Source organism: Perognathus longimembris, chromosome 2 (assembly GCF_023159225.1).
Source record: "Perognathus longimembris pacificus isolate PPM17 chromosome 2, ASM2315922v1, whole genome shotgun sequence".
NCBI classification, from domain to species: Eukaryota; Metazoa; Chordata; class Mammalia; order Rodentia; family Heteromyidae; genus Perognathus; species Perognathus longimembris.
In genome coordinates, this window is record NC_063162.1 from 87,051,093 (window position 1) to 87,064,684 (window position 13,592).

The following is a 13,592-nucleotide window of genomic DNA, read 5'->3' on the forward strand; positions in this document are numbered from 1 at the left end:
CCTATGGCTCAAATGGTAGGTTAGCCTTACACAAAGCCAAGAAAAAAAAAAAAGCTCAGGGACAGCACCCAGGCCTAGTGATGCATAATGAAGTTACAAAGTAGAACCATAACAAAGACCCCAGAAAAGTGGAGAAAACAGCAGCATACTACCACACCAGCTGCAGAAGCCCCTAGAGCTTTGTTAAATGCTTTGACATCATGGCTCTGAAATCCATCATAATTTTGAACAAAGGGGTCTAACATCTTTATTTTGTACCTGGCTCCACATATTATATAGCGTGCAGTTTCCTCTTAACTTGCTGGCTTCACTGACATTCAATTTCTTCCCTGTGTTTACTAATCTGAGCCTAAAATGGAAAATTGAAGGGAATTCAGAACGAAAGGCGATGGGGTTGGACCATTTTCACCAGGGTGGATGGATTTACTCGCAGGACCCAAGAGATGGCTCCTATCTTTTGTTGGAGACTCTCCCTGCATATGTCTGTCTCCCACAAGACAGAAGCTAAGTGAGGTTGACCTAGCCCTTGCCCTGTCTCGTTTCTCTTCTGGGGTCCTTTTGAGTAGGGCTGGCAACAGATGCAGCCTTCCACACACTTGTCTCTCCAGCTGACCCAATCTCTTTAAGCTGTTTTGGGGGCTTTGTCTCTTTCAACCACTAGGAATGGCTCTTTTCATCATAGGAAAGCTCCTTTGTTGATAAAGGGTAAAATTAAATTCCCACACCTAGATATTGGTAGGGAGCATTCACAGCAAGATGATAACTCTCTCCAAAATAACTCTTCCTAAACCCAAGTAGGTAAGGGAGTCAAGTTGATAATCAAACCAGTTTCCCAATCATTTCCGTCAGGAAGTCAGCTGTTAATTTTTCCTTCTATAATGTTGGGATAGTTTGGCTCAGACTTTTGACAACCTTTACAACAATTTGAGTCTCTTATGAGGAATGCTCATAGCTGCTCAAATGATGTTTTCTCTGAAGCATCGCACATTTGGGTCTGAATTTTCCTACGGTAAGAGTTCAGAGTTCTTGGATAGATTCTCCAAGGATTACATTTTTTATTTACATTAAGAATTATGACAATAGAATATAATTTCCAGAATTATTAGAAATAGTTGATAACACTATTCATCTATAAGTTGAATTCGTTATCAGATTGGGCACTAAATGCTGAGAAGACAATTCTGAAACAATCATAATTAAGGGATTTGTTCTGAACTTCTTCAAAATACTAGCTTCTTACATTGGCATCAAACAGCAGCAAGATGGAGAGATATTCTTCTCTTTTCCAGACACAGCTCCCAAATAGTCTCCCCCTTCTTCTCTCCCCTAACACTGCCCTTCACTAAGAAGATCCCTCGGATTGGTCCTACCCTAAGTCCCAGCTAGCCTGTGATGGGGAGCAGGAGGGGCTTTGGGGAGCTTTGAGGAAAGAGGCCTGATGAGGCAATAATTTTCATGGAAGGTGAATTTCCTGTGATTTCAGTTCACCATTTCATATATCATGCAATGACAGGAACCTTGAAAAACACAAAAAGAAAAAAAAGCACCAATTCTGGTACAAATTTCTCAGTGAGAAAAATGAAAGGTCAGTGTTCACCTAACTGTGACCAACAAAATGAAATAAACAGGGAAGGTGAGAGCGCTGGCCTCCACTTCATGTGCTCGTTTTTCTTCCTGGAATTCTGCTTGGAGTGGGACACTCTTCCTTTGGAAGTCATATTATTTAATGAACACATCAAACATCCTGAAAACACTTGTTTTCCCATTCCTGCTTCTCTGATTTTGGTAATTCCTTCAGCTCAAAGACACCCCCCATTCCTTTCTTTTCACCATACAAATCAAACTTGGATGCAGAAAACGTAAATATTGATTTAACTAAGAGACTTTTTTCATTCTTCTCTAAAAAGGTCAGGAACAATGTAGTTCTGAACTCGTGTGTGAGCTCCAGTTATCAGGGGCCATTCTTGTGTCATCTTTCCCTCTACTAAACTTAGCATAGGTCCCCTAAAAAGCTATACATGTACCATGTAACAGACAGGGAGAACACTGGTGGCCCATACCTGTAAGCCTAGCTACTCAGGTGGCTGAGTACCTTCATGGTTCAAAGGCAGCCCAGGCAGAAAAGTCTGCAAAACTCCCACCTTCAAAATCACCAGCAAAATGCAATAGACTCGTGGCATAAGTGGTAGTGCACCAGCTGTGAGCAAGAAAGCTGAGTGAGAGCATGAGGCCCTGAATTTATGCCACAGGGTCAGCCCAAAGACCTATGAAAAGATGGTCTTTTTCAAAACTTTCAGCTACTTCATGTTCTTTGTAGATGGCTACCCAATCTAGAGATGAGATTAGGAAATGCAGTTCATCCAATGGGCACAGTGCTCCAGCTGCTGTCATTACCAAAACTAAAGAGGGACATTGGGTAGGCAAGTCTGCTCAACTCAAGATGCTCACTTCCTTTGTTACCTAAAATATAGAATCTGGAAGTAGCGCTGTGGATCAAAGTGGTGGAGCACTAGACTTGAGTGAAAAAGCCCAAGAACAGTGCCCAGGCCCAAGTTCAAGCCCCACAACTGACCAAAAAAAAAAAAAAAACATAAAATACAGAATCTACTTTGTTTTCTTTCACTAGACACCAGTGGTGCCATTGGCATTTGAGGCTGGACAAGTCTTGTGATAGCTACCTGGTACAGGCTATGATAGTAAGCAGCATCTACAGCCTCTACCCACTAGATGCCTGTAAGCTCACCTGCAAACACTGCCAAATCTCCCAGAGTCTACAGCATCCCCTATGAGGGATCACAGTACTAGGCTATCCTCTGCACCTCTGTCGTCCCTCCTCTCCCCAGCTGAGAAACAACAGTGATTATTGTTAAGAGCATTATTAATGCTCTTTTTTTTTCTTTTTGTCCAGTCCTGGGGTTGAATACAGGGCCTGAGCACTATCCCTGGCTTCTTTTTGCTCAAGGCTAGCACTCTACCATTTGAGCCACAGCGCCCCTTCTGGCTTTTTCTATATATGTGGTACTGAGGAATTGAACTCAGGGCTTCATGTATATGAAGCAAGCACTCTACCACCAGGCCATATTCCCAGCTCCTGTTAATGCTCTTTTAAACACTTCCCTTGTACTCATTTCTATACTTGAGAACTGAACTCAGGAAGAACTTTCTGACCAGAAGAAGATTTGGAGGTGCCTCTCTTATCAGTAATGAGTGGTTGTAAGGGTAAAAGTGTGGTAGTATAAAATCTGGGCAATTTTTTCTTAGAAATATCGAAGAGGGATGAGAATGTGGCCTAGTGGTAGAGTGCTTGCTTAGCATACATGAAGCCCTGGGTTCAATTCCTCAGCACCAAATATACAGAAAAAGCCAACATGGTGCTGTGGCTCAAGAGGTAGAGTGCTAGTCTTGAGCAAAAAGAAGACAGGGACAGTGCTCAGGTCCTGAGTTCAAGCCCCAGGACTGGCAAAGAAAGAAAGAAAGAAAGAAAGAAAGAAAGAAAGAAAGAAAGAAAGAAAGAAAGAAAGAAAGAAAGAAAGAAAGAAAGAAAGAAAGAAAGAAAGAAAGAAAGAAAGAAAGAAAGAAAGAAAGAAAGAAAAGAAAGAAAGAAAGAAAGAAAGAAAGAAAGAAGAAGAAAGAAAGAAAGAAAGAAAGAAAGAAAGAAAGAAAGAAAGAAAGAAAGAAAGAAAGAAAGAAAGAAAGAAAGAAAGAAAGAAAGAAAGAAAAGAAAAGAAGGAAAGAAAGAAAGAAAGAAGAAAGAAAGAAAGAAAGAAAGAAAGAAAGAAAGAAAGAAAGAAAGAAAGAAAGAAAGAAAGAAAGAAAGAAAGAAAGAAAGAGGGCTTGGGATGTGGCCTAGTGGCAAGAGTGCCTGCTTCATATACATGAGGCCCTGGGTTCAATTCCCCAGCACCACATATACAGAAAACGGCCAGAAGCGGCGCTGTGGCTCAAGTGGCAGAGTGCTAGCCTTGAGCAAAAAGAAGCCAGGGACAGTGCTCAGGCTCTGAGTCCAAGCCCCAGGACTGGCCAAAAAAAAAAAAAGAAAGAAAGAAATATCTAAGAGTAACTATTGACTTTTCCTCTGAAGCAGATAAAATGCTACTGTTGGTAAAAGTCAACTCTGTTTCTGCTCCAACAGTGGTGCTATACTGGCCTGGAGAGGCACTAGAAAATTAGGTCACTGGAAGTGGCCTGGCTGTCCATCTGCTTGGGCATGTCTTGTGCTCCTGAGGAGATTTGCTGTCTGTCTCACTCAAGAATTTGGACAGTGGTCAAAGTACACTGTATACATACATGGAAATGGCATAATAAAATACATTATTTTATACAATATGCATCTATAAAATCAATGTGTCTATTTAAATGAATTGTAACAAAACAGTAAAGAAATGGAAATGAATCCAAAGTTAGCAGGTGCTGATGGTTCACACCTGTCATCCTAGCTACTCAGGAGACTGAGATCTGAGGATTTCGGTTCAAAGCCAACCCAAGCAAGAAAGGCTGTGAGACTCTTATCTCCAATTAATCATAGAAAAAGCCAAAAGTGGTGATCTAGCCTTGAGCAAAAGGAACTTAGGGAGAGAGCCCAGGCCCAGAGCTCAAGGCCCAGGATCAGCATACAAAAATAGTCAGAAGTTATTGTGCCCAGGGCCCACCAGTGTGACGTATATACTAGCCTTAACCTTTCCCCAACATGTGTTGCTAAATGCTCAGTAGAAGATATAACCCCTGGGCTGAGAATGTGGTCTACTGGTAGAGTGCTTGCCTCGTATATATGAAGCCCTAGGTTCAATTCCTCAGCACCACATATACAGAAAAAGCCAGGAGTAGTGCTGTGGCTCAAATGATGGAGTACTAGCCTTAAGCAAAAAGAAGCCAGGGACAGTGCTCTGGCCCTGAGTCCAAGCCCCAGGACTGGCAAAAAAAAAAAAAAGGACAATGTAACCCCTTTCGACCTTGGAGTCAGGATTCAGTTAATAAAACACAAACCTCTTTTTATTATTTCCCCATCTTTATTATATCCTATGCTAATTTGAACTTACCATTTTCAAGTGGCCCTGAAGTGTTTATTAGATGTTGTATATTTTATTCCCTGTTAGAAAAATTTTAAAACTTAGACATTTCACCAGGTCCCACTGGTTCATGCCTGTAATCCTACTACTCAGGAGGCTGAGATCTGAGGATCACAGCTCCAAGCCAGCCTGGGCAGGAAAGTCTGTGAGATTTTTACCTCCAATTAACCACCAAAAAGCTGCAAGTGAAGCTGTGACTCAAGTGGTAGAGAACTAGATTTGAACAAAGAAGCTCAGGGACAGCATTCAGACCCCAAGTTCAAGCCCCAGGACCTAAACAGGCACCAAAAAAAAAATTTAAAAAGAGAGATTTCATCTACCGTTTAAAAAATTCTTGAGGTAAAATTTATTGCAGTAAATATACTTAACATGAGAGACAGGTGTAGTGGCCCATACTATAATCGCAGCTATTCTAGAATCCTATATCAGATATGAAGAGAATAGCAGACAAAAAAAAATAGCAAGAACCCATCTCAACAATTAAACCAGGTATGACGAGTCACACTGATCACCTCAGTTACATGGGAGATATCAGGAGAAGGATTCCAGTCAGAGGAGAGCCCTGGACAAAAAACTAAGATTCTATTTGAAAAATAACAAAAGCATAAAAGGCTGGAGGCATGATTCAACTGGTAGAGCACCTGCCTGCCAAGTGCAAGGCTGAGTTCAAACCCTGCCAAAAACTAAAAATATAACATTTGGTGATATTAAATACTTTCACTTGCCTTTTTGCACAGCCTCTCACTATTCACTAATTATGCTCATATTAATACCAAGCTTTAGAATTATTTTGGCTGCCAAAAATAAAAATTTTAACTCCAGGGATAAGAAGAAGGTTGGCAAGGGGAAAAAAGCAGACAAAATGAAGAAGGTAAAAAAACAAAGGGGTGGGGGTGGGGGCAGAAAGAATGCAGTCAAAAATCCAATGTATACCCTACAATATTAAGATGAGGGAAGAGGTGAGAAAGGGAGGGATGGCTGAGAAGGTTGAAAGGGATAACACTGATCAAGATATATCGTACTCCTACATTGCTTTGTTAAATGGAAACTCCAGAATATAAGTACTTAAGCTTTTTGTCAGTCTAGGGCCTAGGGACAGCCTAGGCGCTGTCCCTGAGCCTCTTTTTGCTCAAGGCTAGTGCTCTACCACTTGAGCCACAGTGCCACTTCCTACTTAAGCTTTTTTTAAAAAAATTATCTTTGGCAGTTTTTACAGCTGACCTAACTCTTATGGACTCACCTATTATTTAGGAATGTTGAATTTTTCACCAGAACAGTAAATTATACTACTTTTAAGCATATCTCAAGAAGGGGGTAACTGTTACTAATCTTTTATCTCCTAATTTCTTTCTCATTTCTTCAGTTCTGGGTTGCTCTGGGGCCAGAGTTCAGTATTTATCTTGGAAATACCTGGGATACAAAGGCTTCTGAGAGCAGCCAGATTTTTTTCCAGATCAGCAATGGAAATGAAGGGTTTGATGAGTTTAATTTTCTTGAGAAATGAGAAATGATCAACCATTATTCCTATGTGACTTTCTAACCCTCTGTTCCATCTGTCAAGCTCTTTCACCATTCTTCCTTACTTCATTTATTTGCTTCCCTGGATTTTTTTATATTAAAGTCAATAAAATTAAGAAACTTTGCACTTAATGTTGGAGCAAACATAGTCAAAAGAGATGCCCAAAGATAACTAATAAAAATATTTCCTTAAAGAATGTATTATGGCATTTTCTTCTTATAACATGAATCTAATGTCACACATATACTCCTGAGTAGAGCTTAGGAAATGGAGAAAATTACTACTTATATCCACATCTTAAACTGAGAAAGTAAGGAATGAATATACCAAACAGGAAAATCATCATTAGAGTCACGGGTGGAATTAAATTATAACTAGTTTAATGTAAGGTTAACACTCTCTTTCGGGAAATAGAGAAATATTATTTTAATTCTAAAGAAAAAATGTCACAAAATTTATGTTACTTCTTGACATATTTTGAAGCATTGGTATATTGTGGTTAATAAAATATAAAATATGCAACAAAAGTAATTAGCTACAGGAAGGCACCAACATAATTTTTACACTGCCTTTAAAATACAGTGTAGCTTTTCCCTTGTGATTTAAGGCTCTGAAATGTAAGTGACATGCAAAATTACTTTTTACCACTAGAGGGCAGAAAATGTTCCATATTTGGAAGTCACTAATTTTAAATTCTTCTACCAAAATGACAATAAACTCCACCGACAACCACAACAAAAAAGTCTTTAAGATCTTATTTTATTCTATATGCTATATACAGAATATGCAGACACTAGCCTTAATTTTTGAATTTTTTAAACAAATAATATAGAGTCACTTCAACAGCTTATAGAAAATAAAAGTAAATATCTTTTTTTCTTTTGCATTGTGATTACAGCTAAGAATTAAGGACCACTTATTAGCACAATGGAATCAGTACATCCTGAAGGAAAGGAAGACGACTCAAAGTAAAGCAGATCAGCATCTACTGAGAAAAAACAAAATTCCCTTTGTTAAAACATTTGTGGCACAATACAAAAGTGCTATATATTATAAAAATGAAATAGCTACAGAATTCACAAAGCTATCCAATTTCTAAGTAAGCTATTTATACTAGAGACTCTTAATTTCTACATGTACATACATTCTTTTACCACAAGCTACCAATAGATCTTAATTGTGGCAAACATGTTTTTAGTTTCCTCTTAATTTATCTTGATGACCGGAATAGCATTTTTTCTTCCTTCCCAAGGAAGCCACTTGCATTACAATGACTAAAGCATTACTTACTCTGATTAGAAACCACAACCTCTTCACTTTTTCACTCTCATTCATTAAAACACAAAGTAGTAAATTAAGCTACTTGGATCTCAGTCTAGGTGAGTGACATTTTAACTACTGTCCCTTCAACCTCTTCTCCCTGTCAATCTTGGCCTTGTCCTACATCATAGGACAGAGAGAGGGCACTGGTGGCAGGCTGATGGAGGACTGGAACCAGCAGGGAGCTGAGGTTGTTCATCACTGACTTCAGGGACTTCTGATACATGAGCCTCTCACTTGTCAATCAAGCCTGTGATGGCTTTTACCTTGCATGACTTTACCCACAACAGTAAATCATTTCTGCACTGTTGTTTCTTAATCTAGACAAACCTGCTTTCCCCACTGCTCAGGTCTGTGGGGGCTGTTCACTCTAACACCAATAAACCACACAGTGGTACAGAGAAGCTGTGGATGACACAGGAAAAGGATGCCCCTTCTTATGTACTGCTAAAAGTAATGCATTTCCAAAAGCAGGGCAGCCATGTGCAAAGATAAATAACCATGCTAGTTTGTCGGGCACAGTTCTCATTTGTATTAGTCTGCTGAAACAGTCATAACAAAACTCCATGCATTGACAAGCTTAAGAAAAGAGAGATTTTCTTTCTTGTAACTCTGGAGACTGGAAGTCCGAGATGATGCCAGTGCAGTCAAATTCTGTTGAGGGATATCTTCCTGGCTTATAGACAATCATGGGCTCCCAGTATGTTCACATGTCTTTTCCTTAATTCTTTCCTTGGTGCATATGCAGGAGCCACAAGCTTTCTCTGTGACTCTGTCTGTCTGTTTCTGTCTGTCTGTTTCTCTGTGTGTGTGTGTGTCTCTCTCTCACACACACACACACACGCACACCTAGAAGAGAAAAAGCCACTGAACACTAGCATCACTAAGGTTTTTTGGATATCACAGCCAAAGGTCAGGTCACAGTAGAAAAAGTAAGTTAAGTAGGACCACATCAAACTAAAAAAAAAGGAAATTAAAACTAGAATTACTTTGTAATCCTGTAATCCCTCCTCTGGGTATACAACCAAAAGAATTGAAATCATTTCTTAAAGGATACCTGCACTCCCATGTTCATTGCACCACCACTCACGATGCCCAAGACAGGTAAGTAACAACTTCCATCAACAGGTAAAGAAATGTGCTACATAAATACAATGGAAGATTATTCAGTCCTAAAAAAGCAGGGACTCCTTACCACTGACTACAACATAGATGAGCCTAAAGTAGAGGGTGCTAAATAAACCAAACACACACACACACACACACACACACACACACACACACAAAATTTCATGATCTCACTTATGTGTATAATCTACAAGGATTCAAATATAGTCATGTGCTTCTTGATGACAAGATAAACTCTGAAGATGTATTGTTAGGTGATATTTTGTCATTGTGTGATCATAGAGAGCATTTACACAAACTAAGCAGCTACATCACTAGGTGATATACTCTCATAGGACCACTCTATTTTATGTGATCCATGGGTGACCTAAATATGATTGCATAGCACTAGAGAACCAGAAAGTTGTGATCAGGGCAAGGAATAGGGAAGAAATGGAAAGACCTAGGTCATAAGTTACAAAGTAGCAGATGTATATATTCAAATATACAACACCAGAGCTTACTGAATTCTGCATGGGTCCCTCAAATGTTCCTGTGTTAGGAACTTAAATCTTCAAATTCATGGTAATGATATTTGGAGATGAGAGCTTTGTGCAGTAATTAGGATTCAGTGAGGTCATGAGGGTGGGCCCCAGTGACAGCACACATCTTATCATAAGACTTATGTAAGTCTTATACTTCTTAGTCTTATATAAGACTTATAAAATCTTCATATAGACTATTATAAGACTCTGAGTTAGCACCTTTATTCTGTGCCTTCTGCCATGTTTGAATGCAGCAGGAAGCCCCCATTGGATGTTATGCAGATGCTAGCACCACGAAGTTGGATCTCCCAAAGTTACAAGCTAAACAAACTGTTTTTTTAATGAATTGTCATCCTTATAAGTAGTCTGTGGTCTTCATGTATGGCAGCAGAAAATGGGCAAAGATAGCTATATAAGTGTAAGGTTTGCCAGAAACAAAAATACTTGTCAGTTATTTCTCTAAAACTTCCTGCTTTTTCCTTTGGCTCATGGAGTAGATCAAACCCAAAATGGCTAGCCTTTGAGAGAGAACCTAGGCGGGGGGTCCCTGGAACCCAGCCCATGTAGCACTCTCGAGGGCACAAGTTGGGCCATTGAGACAGATTTTCTAGCCTGGGAGGTGTTTTGACTTTATAGAGTAATCTGGTGAGGATACAGGAGTCCAATAAGGACATTGGGGGGGGGGTCCATAAGGACATAGATAGGGGTCCACAAGGATGTAGACAGAGGGTCTGCAAGGACATAGACGGGAGTCTGCAAGGATGTAGACAGGCTCCACAAGGACATTGGGGGGAGGGAGAGTCTGCAAGAACATAGAGTCAAATTCTCAATTCTGGCATCCCTGAAATGAGAACAGACTGGCCAAAAAGGCATAAGGAATCCCTCTGGCATGGCCAGACAAATAGAGGACCTGTTGACGGGAGTAACTCACCAGACGTGTGAAGAGGAGATGGTGTGGTGGGTGCATAGCCGGCAATGGTAAAGGCCAGAAGTCCAAAGTGAATTTCCTCAGGCTTTTGGCAGTTGGTCGGAGGAGGGGAGGTGAAGGAGGCAGATTAACCCTCAAAAGAGAAGAGGAAGGAAGAGTGACTCCTGACTCTGTCCCCTCCCAAGTTACAGCACCAGATATAAGGTTCACCAAAAAGGAAACCTACCACATGGTTCAGGCAGAAAGGAGTTTATTGGGGATAAAGCAAACTGCCAGCCCACACAAGATGGAGGCATGGGGAGACAGAGGGGAAGAAGAAGGGAAAAAGAGAGAAAAGACCAAGAGAGTAAGAGAGGAAAGGAAAGAGAGCGGAGATTGTGTTGAGCTGGATTATATAGGTAAAGGCAGGAGGTGTGACCAGGTGGATTGGATGTGACCTCAGAGAAGGGGGAAGTAACTGCCTCCAGGTACTGGAGGTACTGGGTGCAGACTTAAACGAGTGGGGGGTATCTGCATGGAGCCCTCCCGGGGGTGGACCTTACAATAAGGTATACGATAATAATAAAACGTCACTTAACTCATCTGTAGCATAAATTTAAAAGTAGACTCCCCCACACACACACAGACATAATTGTCATCCTCATAAGTAGATACATACGCTGGATATTTTTAAATCACTAAATGAGATTCCCCCAATACATTTAGGCAAGAAATCAGATCCAAATTTTACATTTAAAAAATCTTCTTGGGGCTGGGAATGTGACTTAGCGGTAGAGTGCTTGCCTAGCATACATGAAGCCCTGGGTTCGATTCCTCAGCACCACATAACCAGAAAAAGTCAGAAGTGGAGTTGTGAGTCAAGTGGTAGAGCACTAGCCTGAACAAGAAGAAACCAGGAACAGTGCTCAGGCCCTGAGTTCAAGCCCCAGAATTGGCAATATAGATATATAATCTGCCGAAAGGTACTGACTCCTTCAAAAACTGATTCCTTCCTTTTCAAATAGAACTCTGTTGAAGGTCTCTATAATAGATTTAAAAGAAAGACTGTAGAAGATCATTCAAGCTACACATTCTTTTTTTTTTTTTTTTTTTTTTTTTTTTGCCAGTCTTGGGCCTTGGACTCAGGGTCTGAGCACTGTCCCTGGCTTCTCTTTGCTAAGGCCACTTGAGCCACCACGCCACTTCTGGCCATTTTCTATATATGTGGTGCTGGGGAAATCGAACCCAGGGCTTCATGTATACAAGTCAAGCACTCTTGCCACTAGGCCATACTCCCAGCCCTCCCACACAGTTTAAGTGAAGACAAGACAGAGTATTCTAGGCAAATATATTTTCTTTTCATTCCCAAATTTCTTCTTCTTCTTTTTTTTTTTTTTTTTTTTTTGCCAGTCCTGGGGCTTGCACTCAGGGCCTGAGCAATGTCCCTGAGCTTCTTTTGCTCAAGGCTAGCACTCTACCACTTGAGCCACAGCACCACTTCCGGCTTTTTCTGTATATGTGGTACTGAGGAATTGAACCCAGGGCTTCATGCATGCAAGGCAAGCACTCTACCACAGATTCCCAGCCCTCATTCTTATTTGAAGGACTGCTACAGTCAACTACTGGCAGAGAAGAGTAAGTTAAATCACCAGGGCTAGGAATCAATATGTTGGTTTGTTTGTTTTTTGTTTTTGCCAGTCCTGGGGCTTGGAATCAGGACCTGAGCACTGTCCCTGGCTACCTTTTGCTCAAGGCTAGCACTTGACCACTTGAGCCACAGCGCCACCTCTGACTGTTTTCTATATATGTGGTACTGAGGAATCAAACCTAGGGCTTCATGTATACGAGGCAAGCACTTTGCCACTAGGCCATATTCCCAGCCAGAATCAATATGTTGGTCAAACATTTAGATCCAATCCTGACATCTCTCACACGTTTTAGAAGGATTAGTATTTCCAAACACAACAATGGCAACAAAGATCTTATGTTTTCTGGGTGGTAAATTTCACTTTGGGAAAAACATCAGTGATAAACATAATTATCTTCCCAACCCTTTGTATTTATTTGAGTTAAAAATCTTAAGCACATTACAACCTGGGGATCATATCACCACATACCCTGGTCATCCAAACTGGGGTTGCCGCAACTTCTCTGGCACCACCACCAACCACACATAGACAGTGGTATATCTTTATCAAATTCCCCTGATTTAACCTATTAGGCTCAATTATTTCCTCCCTGGAAAGCTCCAACAAGGAGCAAATGGAATTAAAATCTAGCTCACAAAAAAGTTGGAGTAAAGCATACTGGGAGCCTGGAGATAGGGAATAAGTTCAGCCCTCAGGGATTTCACGGGAGGTCCTAAACAGAGGAGCAGCAAAAGAAACAAACAAAACAAGATGAGTTTTAATCAGAAGCAAGACAGAGAGACAGAGAGAAACAGAGAGAGAGAGAGAGAGAGAGAGAGAGAGAGAGAGAGAGAGAGAGAGAGAGAGAGAGAGAATGCTAGTTTCGCCTTACTTAGTTAGCACTGGTTCTCCTGAAGGCCCTACTCTTCCATGTGGGAGGCCTGGAGTCATAATCAGGTGGACAGAGGTAGCAACACTACACATTTACAGTTTTCCCTACCCATGAGCCTTTCTTCCCCCAAGCCAGCTAACTCTAAATAAGTACAGAGCCCAAAATGAATAGCCACTGTCTGCTTAATAGTAGTAAAATAACCAGGTGCCAGTGGCTCTCGCCTACTCAGGAGGCTGAAATCTGAGGATCGTGGTTTGAAGCCAGCCAGGGAGGAAAGACCATGAGACTCTTATTTCCAATTAATTACCGAAGAGCCAGAAGTGAAGCAGTGGCTCAAGTGGTAGAGTGTTAGCTTTGAGTAGAAAGCTCAGGGACAGCAGGCAGGCCCTGAGTTCAAGCCCCAGGAGTACCCAACCCACACACACAGTTATAAAATAGGCCGAGAAAGGCAAAGACACCCATAAGTCCCATCTCCCTTTCCCAGGAGGTCCATACCCTACCTTCTCTGCCTGCAGGCTCACTTCTAGCCTCCTAGTACCAAAATGTACCTCTCCACATCCCTTTCCTTCCTGGAGGGGTAGAGAGGGTGGTGCTGGCCTCTGCCATGA